The sequence below is a fragment of the Carcharodon carcharias genome, chromosome 7 (genome assembly GCF_017639515.1).
Source record: "Carcharodon carcharias isolate sCarCar2 chromosome 7, sCarCar2.pri, whole genome shotgun sequence".
NCBI lineage: Eukaryota > Metazoa > Chordata > Chondrichthyes > Lamniformes > Lamnidae > Carcharodon > Carcharodon carcharias.
Genome location: NC_054473.1, coordinates 33,204,433 through 33,224,708, shown reverse-complemented (window position 1 = coordinate 33,224,708; position 20,276 = coordinate 33,204,433).

Genomic DNA, 20,276 nt, shown 5'->3' with positions numbered 1-20,276 from the left:
TGACTGCTGAGGTAGCCTACGCTACTCTCCTATTGGTTACTACAGATCATGTGATCTTCCTTAACAAGTATTATTCTTAAAGGTATATTACCAACTAAACAAAACCATAATTACTACTCATACTATTTACAATCTACCTGGCTGTTCAATTAATCAAAGATCAACTGCCCTCTGGCATGAGTATTAAATACCATCAAAACTCTCAATCGCCTCTATGCCAAAACTAAACTGACGACTGTAGATATATATGACCTATGGTTTGCAGAAGACTCAATATCGTTACCCAGTCTGCTTCAGATTTACAAGCCACTCTCGATCTCTTCAATTCTGCATACAAGGAGATCGGCATGTCCTTGAACATTGCCAAAACAAGACTCATATATCAACCGACACCCAGTCAGCCAAATATCCCACCTCCCATACATGTTGAAGGAGAAACTCTGGAATATTTTGAGTATTTCCCATATCTCGGCAGCCACCTTTCTCAAAAGGCCACCACTGACGAGGAGATCCAGCACTGGATTAAGTGCACCAGCTCAGCCTTCTACAAACTACGGCAGCGAGTGCTTGGCAATAAAGACCTCTGCAAGTCAACAAAAGTCCTAGTGTACAGAGCAGTTGTCATCACCACACTCATGTACTGCAGTGAGGCCTGGACAGTTTATCAGCGACATATAAGAGCGCTAGAGAAATTCCACCAGCATCCTCCAGATTCAATGGAAGGACCATTGAACAAATGCTAGTGTCTTTCTTGAAGCCAGTTCCACATGCATTCAGGGAAAACTCCTGTAAAATCAACTTGAATGGACTGGTCATTGTGTCCATCTCCCCCACCAGGTACTGTTTTCTCAACTCTCAAATGGTCAACAGTCCAGGGGAGGGAAAAGAAAACTCTTCAAAAATACTCTGAAGCTCATACACTTCTGCTGCTGCCAATGGCCCACAGAGCCTCAAGGATACCCAGTTGCTAGATCTGTTTGGAATCTATCCCATTTAGCATGGTGGTAGTGCAACACAACATGATGGATGTTCTCCTCAATGTGAAAGTGGGACATTGTCTCCACATGGAGGAGCTATACTCAAGAAGGAATGAAACTGGACGGACCATCCAGCATCAACCCAGACACTGGAAATGACATTGGCACACCCAGCCCTATCGACTTTGCAAAGTCCTTCTTACTAATATCTGGGAACTAGTGCCAAAATTTGGAGAGTTGTGCCACAGGCTAGTCAGGCAACAGCCTGACATAGTCAGACTCACCGAATCAAACCTTACAGAAAGTGTCCCAGACACCGCCATCACCATTCCTGGGTATCTTTTGTCCCACCGGCAGGACAGTAGCGCCCCCCCCCAACAGTGGTGGCAGCACAGAGGTATACAGCTGTGAGGGAATTGCCAGGTAGTCCTCAACATTGACTCTGGAATCCAGGAAGACTTATGGCACCAGGTCAAACATGGGCAAGGAAACCTCCTGCTGATTACCACGTACCATTCCCTCCTCCCCCACCCCCCCACCCTTGACTAATGAATCAGTACTCCTCCATGTTAAGACCAACCAGAAGGAGCACTGAGGGTGGCAAGGGCACAGAATGTACCATTGATGGGGGACTTCAGTGTCCATCACCAAGAGTGGCTTGTTAGCACCACTACTGACCGAGCTGGCCAAGGCCTAAAGGACATAACTGTTGGACTGTGTCTGCAGCAAGTGGTAAAGGAATCAACTAGAAGGAAAAACATACTTGATCTTATCCTCACCAATCTACCTGTCCCAGATGCATCTGTCCATGACAGAATGGGCAGGAGTGTCTACCACACAGTCCTTGTGGAGACAATGTCCGACTTTCACATTGAGGAGAACATCCATCATGTTGTATTGTACTACCACCATGCTATATGGGATAGATTCCAAACAGATCTAGCAACTGGGTATCCTTGAGGCTCTGTGGGCCATCGGCAGCTGCAGAAGTGTATTCAACCACAGGCTGCAACCTCATGGCTCGGCATATCCCCTACTCTACCATTACCATCAAGCCTGGGGGTGTCAACCTTGGTTCAATGAAGATTGCAGCAGGGCGTGCAAGTAGCAGCATCAGGCATACCTAAGTATGAGGTGTCAACCTAATGAAGCTACAACTCCAGATTAATTGCACACAAAATAGCATAAACAGCAAGCAATAGACAGCTAAATGATTCCACAACCAATGGATCAGACATGAGCTATGCAGCCCTCTCATGTCCAGTCGTGAAGGGTGGTAGACAATTAAACAACTGACCAGAATAGTAGTCTCCACAAATATCTCCATTCTCAAAGATGGAGTAGCCCAGCACATCAGTTCAAAAGACAAGGCTGAAGCATTTGCACACGTTCAGCCAGAAGTGCCGAGCGGATGATCCATCTCAGCCTCCTCTGAAGGTCCCTAGTATCACAGATGCCAATCTTCAGCCAATTCAATTCACTCCACATGCTATCAAGAAACAGCTGAAGGCACTGGATACTGCAAAGGCTATGGGCCCTGACAACATTCCAGTAATAGTACAGAAGACTTATGGCTAGAACTAGGCACGCTCCTAGCCAAGCTGTTCTAGTACAATTGCAACATTAACATCTACCTGGTTATGTGGGATGTTGCCCCAAGTTTATCGTCTCCATGAAAAGCAGGACAAATCCAACTGGCCAATTACCACCTCATCAGTCTACTCTCAATCATCAGCAAAGTGATGGAAAGTGTCGTCGACAGTGCTATCAAGCGGCACTGCTCACTGACGCTCATTTTGCATTCCAGTGGGGCCACTCAGCTCCTGACCTCATTACAGCCTTGACCCAAACATGGGCAAAAGAGCTGAACTCAAGAGGTGAGGTGATAGTGACTGCCCTTGTCACTGAGACAGCATTTGACCGAGTGTGGCATCAAAGACCCCTAGCAAAACTGGAGTCATCAATGGGAATCAGGGGGAAAACTCCCCACTGGTTGGAGCCACAACTAGCACAAAGGAAGATGGTTGTGGTCATTGGAGGTCAATCATTTCAGTCCCAGGACATCGCTGCAGGAGTTCCTCAGGGTAGTGTCCTCGGCACAACCATCTTCAGCTGCTTCATCAAGGACCTTCTCTCCATCATAATGTCAGAAGTGGGGATGTTCGCTGATGATTGCACAATGTTCAGCACCGTTCGCGACTCCTCAAAAATTGAAGCAGTCTATGTCTAAATGCAACAAGACCTAGACATCATTCAAGCTTGGGCTGATACATGGCAAGTAACATTTGTGCCACACAAGTGTCAGGCAATGACCATCTCCAACAAGATAGAATCTAACCGTCTCCCCTTGACACTCAATGGCATGACCATCACTGAATCCCTCACTATCAACATCCTAGGGGATTACCATTGACCAGAAACTAAACTGGACCAACCATATAAACACCGTGGCAGCAACAGCAAGTCAGAGGCTGGGAACTCTGTGTTGAGTAACTCATTTTTTGATTCCCCAAAGCCTGACTATCATCTACAAGATACCAGTCAGGAGTTTGACGGAATATGCTTGGATGAGTGCAACTCCAACAACACTCAAGAAGCTTGATACCATCCAGTTTGAACCAGCCCACTTGACTGGTATCCCATCCACCACCTTCAACATTCACTCCGTCCAGCACCAATGCACATTGGCAACAGTGTGTACCATCTACAATATGCACTGCAGCAATTCACTAAGGCTCCTTCGACAGCACCTTCCAAGACTGGAACCTCTACTGCCTAGAAGGACTAGGGCAGCAAACACATGAGAATGCCAGCACCTCCCAATTCCTCTCCAAGTCTGATGTGGAACTATATTGCCGTTCTTTTACTGTTGCTGGGTCAAAATCCTGGAACTCCCTATAATAGCAATGTGGGTGTACCTACACCATATGGACTGCAGCGGGTCAAGAAAGCAGCTCACCACTGCCTTCTCAAGGACAATTATGGATGTGCAATAAAAGCTGGCCTAGCCAGTGACATCCACATCCTCTGAAAATAATTTTTTAAATATTGTTCAGAATGGAAAAAACTTGTCCATCAAGCCTCATCAACTTTGAGACACAATGAAGCAGAATGGCAGCAGAAAAGGAATCAAATCCCGCATTCCAGAGCCTACCAGCTCCTGGGACATCCTTGCCCATGTACCCAAAGACCAGCAGGTCAAGAATCAACCACATTCAGTCACATGAAGACCCATGGCAGAAACTCCAGACCCTGAGTAGATGTCATCCTCGAATTGAAGGACAGCCTATGATGACAAAAGACCAAGGATGTTAATAATAGGGGTTTCAGTGCTGGTGATACCGTTGCATGTCAAAGGGAGATGGCTAGATTCTCTCTTGTTGGAGATGGTCATTGCCTAGTACTTGTATGGCACACATCTTACTTGCCACTTACCAATTGAAGCCTGAATGTTGTTCAGGTCTTGCTTCATTTGGACATGGACTGCTTCAGTATCTGGTGTCACGAATGGTGCTGAGCATTGTGCAATCATTAGCGAACATCCCCACTTCTGACCTTATGATGGAATTAAGCAACTGAAGATGGGTGGGCCTAGGACGCTATCCTGAGGAACTCCTGCAGTAATGTCCTGGGACCTGAATAAATGTGCATGAATAGTGGTTAGATGGCAACTGGAATAGTGCTATTTCAGCTATATTATAACTTATAATAATAACAATAACAGGAACTTTCTGGATATTTCTTGCAATCGTAATTATTCTTATTATTGAGACATTTATCCAAGGTGACTTATTATACATTCTGTGCTATACCCCACTTATGAATTGGACATATTCCAATATAAGAAATTAAAATTTTGGATGTGACCTTTGTGAGCCAGGATGTCTCCTAGCCTCCTTGTTTTCCCAGAAACGTGGCACCTCATCCAGGAACAGTCATTGGAAAATGCCAGGGTATGCTCACTCTACGTTACACACATATAGCAGACTAATAGCCACTTGGTACTACAGAACTTGAATATTGCTGAAAAAAGAGACATGCTATCAAAACTATTCGTCTTGCACCCATCAGGACAGATCCGCAAGGAGACCAATTCTAAAGGGAACAATTAATGCTGCATGAGAAGAGAGTGCTGATTGGTTGGCAAGCCAAATCTGATTGGTAGAGGCATTGCCATAGAGAATGCACCCAGGAACAGTTAACTGCCAAAATTTTTTAAAATTCAAGTCAGGCAGGTCGACTTTGATTGGTCAAGGCATTGTCACGGGGAATGAAATAGGGAATGGCTGTACCCCAAGGTTTTGTTTAGTTGAAGAAGGTGCAATGTGTGGATATGCTGTTTCTGTTTGCAAAGGACAGGTCACTGTGTGTGAATATATGTAGCTTCCAGCATGCATAAGTGAGCCAAATCCAGCTGATAATCTTAAATAAAGCAGGCTTAACAGTTTTGTGATCATTCAAAAAAAACCTGATATAAATACTTTTAAAAAGTTCCAGCGCCTCACAGCTTCCAAACTAGATACAATGAGAAAACTACAACAACAACTTACATTTATAAAGCACCTTTAACATGGTAAAATATCCCCAGGTGCTTCACAGGAGCAATTATCAAACCATTATAAATAGAAAACACTGAAGATTCTCAGTAGGCCTTACAGCATGTGTAGCAAGAGAAACGGAGCTGCCATTTCAGGTCTGTCACCTTTTCTTAGCACTGGAAAATGTTACGGATGCAACATGTTTTAAGCTAATCCAGGCACAGGAAAAGAAAGGAGGGGCGAAAAGAACAAAAGGGAAGGTCTAGAATAGGGAGGAAGGCGGGAGTGTTTTCGTGAACAGCAAAATCATCACCAGAACCAGCTTTCCATTAAAATGAGAGCAGTGATTATGATTTGAAATTGTTGAACACAATGTTGAGTCCAGTAGGCTGTAAAGTGCTTAATTAAAACATGAGGTGTTGTTCCTTGTGCTTCCATTGAGCTTCACTGCAATAATGTAGGAGGCTGAGGACAGATTGAGGTCAGAGCAGGAGTGGAACCAAGAATTAAAACATAGCAAATGACAAGAAGGTGTGGGTCATGCTTATGGGGTAACAGAGGTGACCAGAAAAGCAATCACCCAATCTGCGTTTGGTTTCCCCAATGTAGAGGACCCTCCATTGTGAATACTGATAAAATGAACAAAAGTTCACAAGTTACCACAAAGGATGAGGGGTAGACAGGTGACCAAAAGTTTGGTTAAAGAGGTAGGTATTTAGGACCATCTTGAAGGGGGAGAGAAAGGTAGAGAGATCAGGCAGTTTAGAGCGGCAGCTGAAGGCACGCCCACCAATCGTGGAGCAAAGAAAATCAGAGGCCAGAATTGGAGGAGTGCAGAGATGTCGGAGGATTGGAGGGCTGGAGGAGGTTACATAAATAATCAGCAGAAAAATGGACAACAAACTACTAAAACACATTGAAATAATATACTGCTTCTATAAAATAGTCACCCACCTACAGTTTCATTTCTAGCTGCCAACACAATGGAAGCAAGCTTGTGATTTTTCTTTATTCCTTTACAGGATGTGGGCTTCACTGGCTGGGCCAGCATTTATTGCCCACCCCTAATTGCCCTTGAGAAGGTGGTGGTGAACCGCTGCAGTCCATGTGGTGTAGGTACACCCACAGTGCTGTTAGGAAGGGAGTTCCAGGATTTTGACCCAGCGACAGTGAAGGAACGGTGATATATTTCCAAGTCAGGATGGTGAGTTACTCGGAAGGGAACCTCCAGGTGGCAGTGTTCCCATCTATCTGCTGCCCTTGTCCTTCTAGATGGGTCATGGGTTTGGAAGGTGCTGTCTAAGGAGCCTTGGTGAATTCTTGCAGTGCATCTTGTAGCTGGTACATACTGCTGTTACTGTGCTTTGGTGGTGGAGGGAGTGAATGTATGCGGATGTGGTGCCAATCAAGCAGGCTACTTTGTCCTGGACGGTGTCGAGCTTCTTGAGTGTAGTGGGAGCTGCACTCATCCAGGCAAGTGGGGAGTATTCCATTACACTCCTGACTTGTGCCTTGTAGATGGTGGACAGGCTTTGGGGAATCAGGAGGCGAGTTACTTGTCACACAATTCCTAGCCTCTGACCTGATCTTGTAGGCACAGTATTTATATAGCTAGTCCAGTTCAGTTTCTGGTCCATGGTAAACCCCAGGTTGTTGATAGTGGGGGATTCAGTGATGGTAATGCCATTGAACATCAAGGGGTGATGGTTGGATTCTCTCTTGTTGGAGATGGTCATTGCCTGACACCTGTGTGGCAGGAATGTTACTTGCCACTTGTCAGCCCAAGCCTGGATATTGTTCAGGTCTTGCTGCATTTGGATATGGAGTGCTTCAGTACTTAAGGAGTCACGAATGATGCTGAACATTGTGCAATCATCAGCGAACATCCCACTTCTGACCTTATGATGGAAGGAAGGCCATTGATGAAGCAACTGAAGATGGTTGGCCCTAGGACCTTATCCTGAGGAACACCTGCAGTAATGTCCTGGAGCTGAGATGACTGACTCCCAACAACCACAACCATCTTCCTTTGTTCCAGGTATGATTCCAATCCGCAGAGAGTTTTCCCCCTGATCCCCATTGACTCCAGTTTTGCTAGGGCTCCTTGATGCCACACTCAATCAAATGCTGCCTTGATGTCAAGGGTCAGTCACTCTCACCTCACCTCAGGAGTTCAGCTCTTTTGTCCATGTTTGAATCAAGGCTGTAATGAGGTCAGGAGCTGAGTGGCCCTGGCAGAATCCAAACTGGGCATCAGTGAGCAGGTTATTGCTAAGCAAGAGCCGCTTGATAGCACTATTGATGACATCTTCCATTATGTTACAGATGATCAAGAGTAGCCTGATGGGGCGGTAATTGGCCAGGTTGGATTTGTCCTGCTTTTTGTATACAGGACATACCTGGGTAATTTTCCACATAGCTGGGTAAATGCCAGTGTTGTAGCTGTACTGGAACAGCTTGGCTAGGGACGCAGCAAGTTCTGGAGCACAAGTACAAATACAAGTACTATTGCCAGAATATCGTCAGGGTCCATAGCCTTTGTAGAATCCAGTGCCTTCAGTCATTTCTTGATATCACATGGAGTGAATTGAATTGGCTGAAGACTGGCATCTGTGATGCTGGGGACCTCCGGAGCAGGCCGAGATGGATCATCCAAATGGCAATTCTATCTGAAGATTGTTGTGAATGCTTCAGTCTTATCTTTTGCACTGATTGTTGGGCTGTGATGGGAGCCTCCTCCTCCAGTGAGTTGTTTAATTGCCCACCACCATTCATGACTGGATGTAGTAGGACTGCAGAGCTTAGATCTGATCTGTTGGTTGTGGGATCGCTTAGCTCTGTCTACCACTTGCTGCTTATGCTGTTTGGCATGCAAGTAGGCCTGTGTTATAGCTTCTCCCAGGATGACACCTCATTTTTAGGTATGTCTGGTAGGTAGGTTCTTGGCACGCCCTCCTGCACTCTTCATTGAACCAGGGTTGATCCCCTGGCTTGATGGTAATGGTAGAGTGGGGGATATGCCAGGTCATAAGGCTACAGATTGTGTTTGAGTACAATTCTGCTGATGGCCCACTGCGCCTCATGGATGCCCAGTCGTGAGTTGCTAGATCTGTTCAAAATCCATCTCATTTAGCATGGTGGTCTTGCCACACAACATAATGGAGGATATCCTCAATGTGAAGACAGGACTGTGCGGTGGTCGCTCCTACCGATACTGTCATGGGCAGATGCACCTGTGGCAGGCAGCTTGGTGAGGATGAGGCCAAGTATGTTTTTCCCTCTTCTTGGTTCCCTTACCACCTGCTGCAGACCTAGTCTAGCATTTATGTCATTTAGGACTCGGTCAGCAGTGGTGCTACTGAGCCACTCTTGGTGTTGGACATTAAAGTCCCCCACCCAGAGTACATTCTGCACCGTTGTCACACTCAGTGCTTCACAACATGGAGGAGCTCTGATTCATCAGCTGAGGGAGGGTGGTACGTAGTAATCAGCAGGAGGTTTCCTTGCCCATGTTTGACTTGATGCCTTGAGACTTCATGGGATCTGGAGTTGAGGTTGAGGACTCCCAGGGCAACTGCCTCCCGTCTACCATTGTGCCCCCACCTCTGCTGCCTTGATGTCAAGGGCAGTCACTCTTACCTCACCTCAGAAGTTCAGCTGTTTTGTCTGTGTTTGAACCAAGGCTGTAATGAGGTTAGGAGCTGAGTGGCCCTGGCAGAACCCAAATGGAGTGTCAGTGCCGCTAAGCGAGTGCCACTGTTGATGACCCTTCCATTACTTTACTGATGATCAAGAGTAGACTGATGGGGCGGTAATTGGCCGGGTTAGATTTGTCCTGCTTTTTGCTGGTTGGACAGGACATATCAGGGATGGTGACATTGGGGTCTGGGACGTTATCTGTAAGGTATGACTTAGTGAGGATGACTATGTCAGGCTGTTGCTTGACTAGTCTGTGAGACACCTCTCCCACTTTTGGCACTGGCCCCCAGGTGTTAGTAAGAAGGACTTTGCAGGGATCAACAGGGCTGCGTTCGTTGTTGTCGTTTCCTAAGACGGTGCCAGGTGATCCGTCCAGTTTCATTCTCTTTTTATGACTTTGTAGCAGTTTGTTACAATTGAGTGTCTTGCTAGGCCAGTTCAGAGTCAATCACATTGTTGTGGGTCTGGAGTCACATGTAGGCCAGACCAGGTAAGGACAGCAGATTTCCTCCTAAAGGGCATTAGTGAACCAGGTGGGTTTTTACAATAATCGACAATGGTTTCATGGTCATCATTAGACTTTTATTAGACTTGAATTCAAATTCCACCATCTGCCATTGTGGGATTCAAAACCAGGTCCCCAGAACATTACCCTGGGTCTCTGGATCAGCAATGATACCACTACACCAAATGATGGCGTATATCAGCAGAGTGAGAATTTCAGATTGTTTTGCATGTGTGCTGCTGTTATCTTTTACCTTACTTAGATTCCACACTGAATTCCAGAACAGTGCAGAAGAAATGGCTGCCATGAGGTTCCATTACGTGGGGAGAAATTCTACAAAGAAAAAAATCTTTGTACTGTTTTTCTAAAGTAACATTATTTTTTTCAAGACAAGTCCAAACATTTCATCATAATGAAACCCTGTAATTTACTTTGTCACAGAAAATTTATTGCCACATATCCTTTAGGAGCAGATTGCACACATTCCTCAACTGATTTGTTACTTTAGGCCACAACAATTTAATTTGGCGAGTTAAGAAATTTTTTGAACAGTAAATTGCCAAAGCAGACAAAAAATGTGGAAACCACATTAGTACATAAATTGCCAGTGAATAATATCACATTAATCATGTTGATATTTCAATGACAACAAAATAATTCTCCTATTAATGTAAACCTATCCATATGAGATTAGCAAAATCTTTGAGTGGGTATTCTGTATGAATGAAGGCTTCCAAGAATCTTTCTCTTGTGAATGAAATGCTTCTATCCAGTGTCTCTAGTTGAAGATTGGAATTTGATGGCTATATGTAATTCTACACTGCAAAGGTCTAAACATTTTTTTAACAATTTGATGGATCCGTGATACAGGTTTCATGTTTTAAAAGTTGATTGACATACTGAACTGCTTGTAGTTTTTTAAGACAGCAGTGTCACTGTAAAATTAGAAATTAATTGAGCAATAAAAAGATACAATCTATCATTTGACAAAATCTCTTTTTAGCAATAGGCAGAAAAGTAAGATCAAATTTTCCTTTAGATCCAAAAAGCTAAACTCTTAGCCTTTCTAGGACACCGTTCAGCAATCCTATCACAGCTCAGGCAAATGTAAATCAACAGCCCAGAAAGGCAAGGCACTGAGCCAGTTGCACCTCTTCTTGCCGTTGATTGCACCCTAAGCCTAGGCTTCGAATCTACGTCTAACTTCTGTCAATGATCTTCCTGTTTGTTGCACTCTCACCACCAACCTCTAGGGCACCAAATGTAATTTCAGTTAACCCAGAGCCATCACTTGGAAACATCTGAATACCATTAAATGACTTACTTCCCAACCTCTGACAAAAATGGTATGACAGGTAGCCAGGCCCCAAGCAAGAAAAGTTGAGACCTCCAGGCTCCTACATTCTTGGAAAGCTTCACGCTATTTCATGACACACCTTAGTTCACGTGGAATAATTGTCAATAAAGCCCAAAGCAATTTTTACCCTTTGTTATTACAAGTACATGTTGGCACCCACTATTGTCCCCTGCTATTTAATTCATCATCTGGACAGAAACTTCTGCAAGTGATTTCAACATCAGTAGCTTGCACCATAACAGACTACACTGAATGATTTGAAATGGAACAAGCACTCCCTTCCCCCAACACAGGAATTTTTAGCACTGAGAAAGAGTGTGGTGATAGCTGCAGGATTATTAATCTGATGAGTATAGAAAATGAATACAGTTTTGAAATTAGTTTGGGCTGTACTTAAAATAACATAGGGCACTGCATAGTCCAGTACTAGTCCAATCAGAAATGTTACTTCTTTGGTGTTAAAGTAACTGAGACAAAGTGTGATTTATTGCTAACCATTGCCTTGTTCAAAGGACCAATAACAGCATTTAAAACAGTGTTGTCCAACAGAAATCACTAACTAGCCCAAGTATGACTAGGATGAGAACATTTGAGCTACAGGCAGTAATTTTAGTACAAAATACATTAAACAAAATACAGATAAATATTCTTTACTCGTATATTTAATAGAATATTGGCCATTCAATGCAAAGTATTGAAGTACTTTTGTTCATCAAAATTTGTATTTTTGGCATTAATTTATTAGACACATCACATCTTAGTGCAGCTTCTCAGTTTTTGCCCAACAGCTGTGAGTGGGGCTTTAACTTTATTGAGTGATTGCTGAGGTTGTTGACTTGCACAGTGCAACACACCAGACCTGCCCTTTCTCTCAGTCTAGAGCACAGCTGGAGGCTGCTTCCCATTTGCTATGATGTGACCTGACGGAGCTGCTCATCAATGGTTGGGCTTGCTTTCTTCTTCTGATGTGGACTGTTTCAGGTCGGTTAAGCTGACCACAGTGACCAGTCCCCTCGCCACACAATGGGCTGAATAATGTGGTTGCGCGCCGATGGGGGGCTCTGTACTCGGAAGTGGGTGGCATTCCGACTTCTTGGCCCGTTGTCAGTGCACACCTGACAATACATTAATCGATGCGAATTAGCAGCAATGGAGGGTTACAGGCTGTTATCCCGTCCAATGAATTATGGAGGCAGGTGCCCGGCCTCTGAGGCTGCAGGCCACAACCTGGAACAAGGTAGCAGCCATCACTTTAAAGGGGCCCCTGGCACAGCACAGTATCAGGTGACCCAACGGGTGTTCAGTTGAGCGCATCTATTATACATAGTGAAGATTTGTGTATTTTCCACTCTGGCCACATAAGTCAATTTAAATTTTAGCAAATCTGTGTCAACCACGTCAATTTTTATAGGTGGCAGAACTTTTTAGAAACGTGCAATTCTCCCACTTTTTGGCATTGAGGAGCTTTATATTTATTACATATTTCCATGCATAGATATCTGCACCATTGGAGTGAAGGGGGAGATGTTCTAGAAGGGGCAAAGCTGCCCCAGGCTCAGTGAGGCTGCCCTTCGTATCCCCTGCAGCATATGATGAGCATGGGCTGCTCATGCTGGGCACTGGGAAAAGGAGGGCCAAGAAAACACCAAATCCCTTCTGTAGCAGTGACACGACGTACTATAGAAATATTTGCCATATTAAGTCATTCTGGTAACACGGCCATCCACTTGATCACAGTGAGAGCCATCAGAAGGAGCATCACCGTTGTGCCTCAACTCATCATTGCCCTCATCCTCAGAGGATTGGCCTCCGTCTGGCATGTCATCATCGTCCAGGGCATCTCCACTTCGCATGGAGATGTTGAATGCACAGCAAATCACGACCATCAGGGACACACGTGAAGTAGAGTAATGTCATGTGAACCTCCAGATCTGTCCAGCCATAGGAATCACATCTTTAGGAGACCGATGGTCTGCTCCACTATGGTCCTAGTGCTGGCGTGGCTCTCATTGCACCTCCTTTCTGCGTCAGATCTGGGCACCTCACAGGCATCATTAGCCATCTTTTCAGTGGATAGACCTTATCACCTAGTAGCCATCCCTCCAAGGAATCTGGGCCAGTGAAAAAGCCTGGAATCTGTGAGTTCCTAAGGATGTCTGAGTCGTGACTGCTGCCCGGGTACTTGGCACACACCTGCATGACCCGCCAATTATGGTCACATTGATCGAGTGGAAGCCTTCTCTGTTTATGAAGGTGCAATAATTGTCCAGCAGGAAGCCTAATGGATATGTGCGTGCAGTCAATGGCTCCCTGTACCCAGAAGAAACCTGCAATCAATGCAAATCCTCGGACTCTATCCATTTGACTTTTGGTCATCCTGAGTGAAGGGGATGTAATTACTAGCCCTTTGGTACATTGTACCTGTGAAGAGCTTAATGCAATGCTGTGCAGCAGGCTGTGTTACCCCACTGAGGTCCTCACAAGATACCTGGAATGAGCCTGTTGTGAAGAAGTAAAGTACCACTGTCACCTTCATTGCAACATGCATCGGGTGGCTTCCAAGGCAATTGGATGAGGCCTCCCCTGTGAGCATCTCACAAAGTGATGTCACAGTCGCCCTGAAAGCCCAAGTCACCTGCACTGAGTTTCCTAAGTTGCATGTCACTGAATCACTGCCCATATACTCTTGGAGCAGCATAAATTCATCTGCACCTTGGCTAAGGGTTTTTGGGTTCCCCCAACCCTCGGGACTGGCACAGCTCTGTCCCCTTCCTGAGGAACGACAGCATCCTGAGCCTCCCTGTGTTCTCTTCGTCCTTCCACCCTTCACCTCCTCCTTCTAATCCTTCTCTCCTTCTCACTAGAGGTGTGTCGCCAGTACAGACAACAATCCCCATCTGTTTCAGGCACTTTTCACCCTACATCCCTGGGTAACAGGCAAGAAAATATTCCATCAAAAGAGCCCTCTGGATCGGAGGAGAGTTCTCCTTATGGGAACATGTCCAAAAGGTTCCTCTGTCCACTCAAATGAGCAGTCCCTGCGGTCAATAGAGTTTGAACTGCAAAGCTGAGACTCAGCTGCAGTTTTAACACCCGCCCAAACAAGCTTGCCCTTAAAAGAACAGACCTGTTGCATGTCTCCCCCTGAAGGCCTATTATTGCCTTCTGACCATATTCCTGCAGCGAGGTGGGTAGTTAATTAGCTGAATTGCCTTGAAAATTGATATTTAAATAACGTGAGCATGTTCCCAACTTTTTGACTCGCTTGGGTGCTGTATTATTGGAAACCGACGTGATGACATCGTAAACAGCACCCGACTTCATCACGCCCCATAATGTATTCCACAAAGTGGAAAATACTCCTGATTTCCGAGCATAAAACTCAGCCCAATATTGTTGGTGTTTCCATGGCGCTGAAGTAAGGCGTTTTCACCCATGTTACACACCACTTTAGCAAACAACCAATAATGTCAGCAGTAAAGTACACACAAAACCATTTGCACACTCAGCATTTTATTTTACTTTTACCAATTAAGGCACAAAAATAATAAAATATGCATGCCTACGAATATGAGTATAGAGTAATCACATGTGGCTAGCGAATAACGTGTTAGACAAATCTGATTTAAAAGCATTTACAAAGTATTGATGGATTGTTTAAATGGCCATTACTGAATTGTGGGCAATCAGCAGAATTGAATTTTGAGAAAAACAATATCAGTTTAATGTTAGTGCAGTAAACAGAGCTGCTTCCAGTCTGGGAGCAAGGCCCCACAAATTGTCCAACTGCTCTGGTATCTAATGACATACTGCACTGAGTGATCAACTGGATCTCCAGCCATTCTAGCATTCACAGCAAAATAGAAGCACCTTTCTGCTAATTATTCTGGTCACCATCTCACTTGAGAACAGTGGGGATCATTTGAAAAGAGCCACATGGATGCGTGTATCAGAATAAATAATTTAAAAATAAATATTAATAACATATCTACTGTATTTTCTTAAAGATAATCCTCAACAAGTAAGCAGAATTGCAAACATTACAGAGGATTCCTTACCGCAAGCTAAAAAGTGAAATTAATTTATTTTATTGCTTCGTACTTTGTCTTCCAACTGTACAACAGATATTAACAATTTTCTTAATATTTACCTTTCATTTAGAAATTGTTTCAACTTCACACCAACTATTCTTTTTTCAGGCTGCTGAATGATTCACTAAATAATTTAAATCTTTAAATTCTGAGATGCTAGTATCTGAACTCATGACCATTCATACCAACTTTTCATCATTAGATTAGTTCAAATAATAATTGTGATTTAACTCTGTTGGAGACGAATGTCCACTCAAACATTACCACCTGTCAGTAATTTGGAAAGTCAAATTTAAGAAGTTCCTGACTAGAAGCACAATGACCTTCATTACCAAATCACCTATTACTGTATGTCCATATTATATCTAAATACTTACTACTTCTGATTGCATTTTATAAAATTATACTTTGTACTGAAATTAGACCTTTCTAAGCCCATGTTTGACATTCTGCTAATGGTCAGTACAAAAAAAAACCCTTCAGGCAACAAAAAATAATCAAGTTCCATTCCAGGTCAATTCCTCTGCTTGCTGTTTGAAACTCTGGCATAGTTAAGCTGTGGAAGCAATACATTTTTCCAATATCTATGTTTTGCCTGATGACATGTGGTGTGACATGTGCTTCAGCACTTACAAGGAAACCAGCTGAATTTTCTTTCATAGCTGGATTATTAGCAAGATTTTCACCTTATAGTTAATGAAGACCTGTGCACTTTCTAAGTACTGGGATGGTCAGTCTTGTTCCTTGTAAATTACAAAATCTTTCAACTAAAATTTAGATTTGTGGAAGGCTGCCATGTATAACCAATAGCATGCTGACAAGTGATAGATGAACGCCACATAAGAAAGCAGTGAAACTATCCATCATCATCATTATCCTTTGTTGTATCAAGACCCACCTTACGCAGGTGATGAAAGTTTGGGTTAAAATGCCATTACTAAAAGAAGCCTGGTACCTCTCCAGTTTCCCTAATCCCACATATTAACTTACCGTAAACTATAACTCCATCAATGGAAACAGGATTTTAATTGAAATGTTTGACTTGTTTCTCAATTAATCCTTTCAAAACCATCATAAATTTAATGAAAAATGATAACAGGTAATTGCACTCTAGGAAATGAAACTAGGAGCAATAATAGTCCCCTGGTATTTGTAGCATTTGTACAGTTCAGAACATTTAACTACTGATCATCAATTCTGTCCCAGTCAGATTTTATCCTTTGTTTATCTTGCATTTAATAACTATTTATTTAGCATATTAAAATTTCTCTAAATACACAAGATGTTTTACTGTAACATTTACAAGTAGCCTGAAGTATTCCTTGTTGACGGTAAGGGCTCTATTCTGCTTCACACCATCAAAGTATGAACAGAAGACATGTTAGTTATTAGCCAGTATTGGAATTTATGCTTGCCTCAGGCTATGGGTTTGATTACTGAGGTCAAACAGCTCATCGATAGTTAATTTATAACAGAGCTTTATAAAAATATGAAGTATATTTAAGAAATAGCAGGTCCAGCTTTAATATTATTCTACTGTCACAAATAAAACGCTGAATACAGTATAACTTTTGATTAAAATTATTAGAAGCAATATATTTTAAATTGTCACGTATCAACTCTGAGGAACATTAATGCTCCAAAAGAATGATTGTAAAATCCTCTTATTTCTCCCAATATGAAAATAGTCCAAAGGCAAAATGCCAGTTTTGAAGTATGATAAATATTTTTTGGAGTGAGAAGGTGTTGTGGGAAACTGGCTTTATTAAACATTTGGTTTGTGATGATCACTGCTGCATCTATTTTCTATCCATACTTGCCTGGAGAAAATGGCGGTGGGATTTTCCCCTGAACCACCACTCTTCTTGTGGTAATGGTGCCCCCATAATAGTGCTCAGAAGAGAATGTCCCAGTTTTGACCTAGTAATGACAAAGAACTACATCAAATTGAGGACAGTGTGAGACTTAAAGGGAACTTGGAGAGATTGTGGAGAGAAAGCACAGAATGGAAAGAAAGAACTTGAGGAAGCAATGGAAATTTGGAAAGTTGACAAGCAGCACACCAATGAAGCCCAACGTAAAAGGTGGTCAAGCCTGGCTGCTATTGCTCCTCAATGGCACATTGCTGTATTCTCACCCAGGGGATAAAATTCTTCTCTACAGATGTATCTTAGTATGTTGCCAAGTGTCAGGAGATAATGGTCCAGAAAGTTCCCTCAGCAGCAAGCAAGCGGCACGCACTGTTCATTACACTTGCAGCTGCATTCAGATTTTTTGTGAGTTTTTACATCACAATTTACATGCATCAGGTGTCCGATACAGCGTGATACCCTCTACAGGGGAACTGGGATCTGTGTGAATAGCACAAACAATAGCATGTCTCTTAAACTAATCAGATTGAAGAATCCTTATGAGGCACGCAGAATTTTAAACAGGAAGTTTAAGTTAGAATATTTAATATTGTGTAAAATCATACACAGAAAGCAGAAGAGAGGAATAGAAAGCTGGAACTAAGAGAAAGAAATAAAAGAGATAGAAAAAATAAATAAAAAATATTTTAATTTTAATTTTTTTTATTTCCTCAAAAGTAGTTAAAAATTAAAATCTGAAGGAACGTGACTCCATATTTGTAAAAAAAATTCCAGTGTCAGGCAAGTTGCTTGGTAGTAATTAAGATATATTATGGTGTCAAGAAAAACACATACTCACATAGACAAGCTCAAAGTTTTCCTCTGGTGCTCATTGGGTATCTAGTGGGTAGGTACCACAACTTTGTGCCCTTCATGTGTTTGAATGTCATATTTATAGGTGAGAAACTTGTTGAGGAATAGGCAACTAGACAGCAATTTTGCGTTTTCTGCATTTAACTGCACATTTGCAGATACTGGAAGTTGCTGTCTGATTTACTCCTTAACAAACTCACCATTATCCTTAAAATAAAACCTGGGCTATGAAATAAACGATTGTGTCTTCAATTAATAGAATTCTTGTTTCATGCAAACGTCTTACTGTTTCAAATCACTTTAATGCAATTTCTTTACAATTCCATATTCCTACTGTACCAGATTGCTATTCTCATTTTATCACAGAATAATCCAGGGAGCATGAGCTCAAATCCCACCACGGCAGATTGAGAATTGGAATTCAGTATTAGAATATCTGGAAAATAAGAAGAGGGTAACAGCTGCCAAATTGTTGGAAAACCCAATTAGTTCACTAATTACTTTTAAGGAAGGAAAGCTGCCTTCCTTATTCTGACCTATATGTAACTCCAAATCCACACGAACGTGGTTGACTCTTAACTGCTGTAGCAAGTCACTCTCAGTCATATCAAAATCGCTAGAAAGGAAAACAAGGGCAGAATTTTGCCCTTGATGGGCGGGCAGACCCCACCGGCTTGGCAGCGGGTGGGCAGCCGATCACCATCGCCGAAACGGGCCCCACCGCCATTTTAAGTGGGCAGGCCAATTAAGGCCTGCCCAGCGGGCCGCCCGAAGGGAAGCGCTATGCGCTCCCTGTGTGGGCGGAGGGGGATTCCTCAACTGTCAGAGTGCTCTGTTTCACGCATGTGCACGAAAGTGCGCACATCTCCCTGAGACTAAGTGCTGCCTCAGGGAGAGTGCTGAAAGTGTTTGAAAGTTTAAAAATAGAAAAATAAAAAATTATTAACATGGCCCCCTTATGTGACAATGTCACACGAGATGGGACATGTTAATAACTATCACAGAAACTTTATTAAAGTTTTTAAAAACCGACATGAAACCTCATCCCGCCGGTGGATGAGGTTTCATGTATTTTCAGAAGCCCGCTGGGGCTCCTGGCCCGCCCACCAGCCTTAAGGTTGGATGGCAGGGCCTTTAATTGGTTTAACTACCCTGTCAATGGCCTCAATTGGCCATTGACAGGTCGGCGGGCGGACAGCTGATTTCACTGTCTGCCCGCCTTCCTGAATATTTAAATGAGGCGGGATGACGCCGGAGCTTCCCCCCAACCTCATCCCGCGTCATTTTCGCATTGGTGAGCGGGCCCCACCCCCAGCTCGCCGACGGAAAAATTCTGCCCCAAGAGTAAAACCAGATAGAAAGCTCAGCTGCAACCTAGGTACTAAATCAGGAAAGGCACAGTCAATGCAGTCGACCTTACAAAGTCATCTTCACCAACACTTGCACAAAGGTGCCAAAATTGTGAGTGTGGTCCCACAAGCTAGTCGAGTAACAGCCTGACGTAGTCGTACAGAATCTTACCTATCAGGCAATGTTCCAGGTCCTCCATCACCAGCTGTGTGTGTCTCCTATTCCACATATATTACTGCTCTTTCGTTACCACTGGGTCAAATAACAAGATTGTGGAAGTACATTCACCACATGGACTGCAGCTGTCCATAAAGAAGACCCACCACCACCTTTTCAAGAGCAACTAGAGGTGGCCAATAGCTGCTGGCCTTGCCAGTGATACCCAAATCAGGCCAAAGCTCTGGATTATTTTGGAGCAGTAATAACCACCAAGATACAATACATTGGTAACCTTATAACTTTGCTTTGTCATTTAGTTCCCACATATCCGATTGTGAGATTCGCATCCTACAGTCTTAATATGGTATGAATTACTTTACCTTGTAGGAGGAAAAAGGTTATATGTTCCTATGGTCTTGTTTTCAATCCAATTTGCCCAGTGAGGATGGTACCAGCAAGCACTTTACAACTCACAGCCTTGTTCCTGCCAAAAAGTCATTTTGACTGTGGTGCTGACTCAGGTTGGAAACACACTTGCTGGAAACAGGCAGGAGCCTTATGAATAAATTCAAATCGAGGTCCAATGTCCCTTTTTAGACTTGATGTGATTAACTTCATGAGTAAAACTTAACAGCATAGGCTTCACAAACTGACTGACATGACTAGAGGATGCAATTAAAGGGCCACCACCTGTAGGCACATAGGTCATTAGGACACCCCCTCCCCATCTCTCCCCATCACCCCCACAATTTGTGCTGTTCTAATGAAAATAGTCCCAATTTTTCAAGAACAAACTCATCACTGATACCAAATCAGCCTTCTGTAGTCGCTGTTACTAGCTGGTTGGCACTGCAGTTTCATGCCATTGCTACTTAAT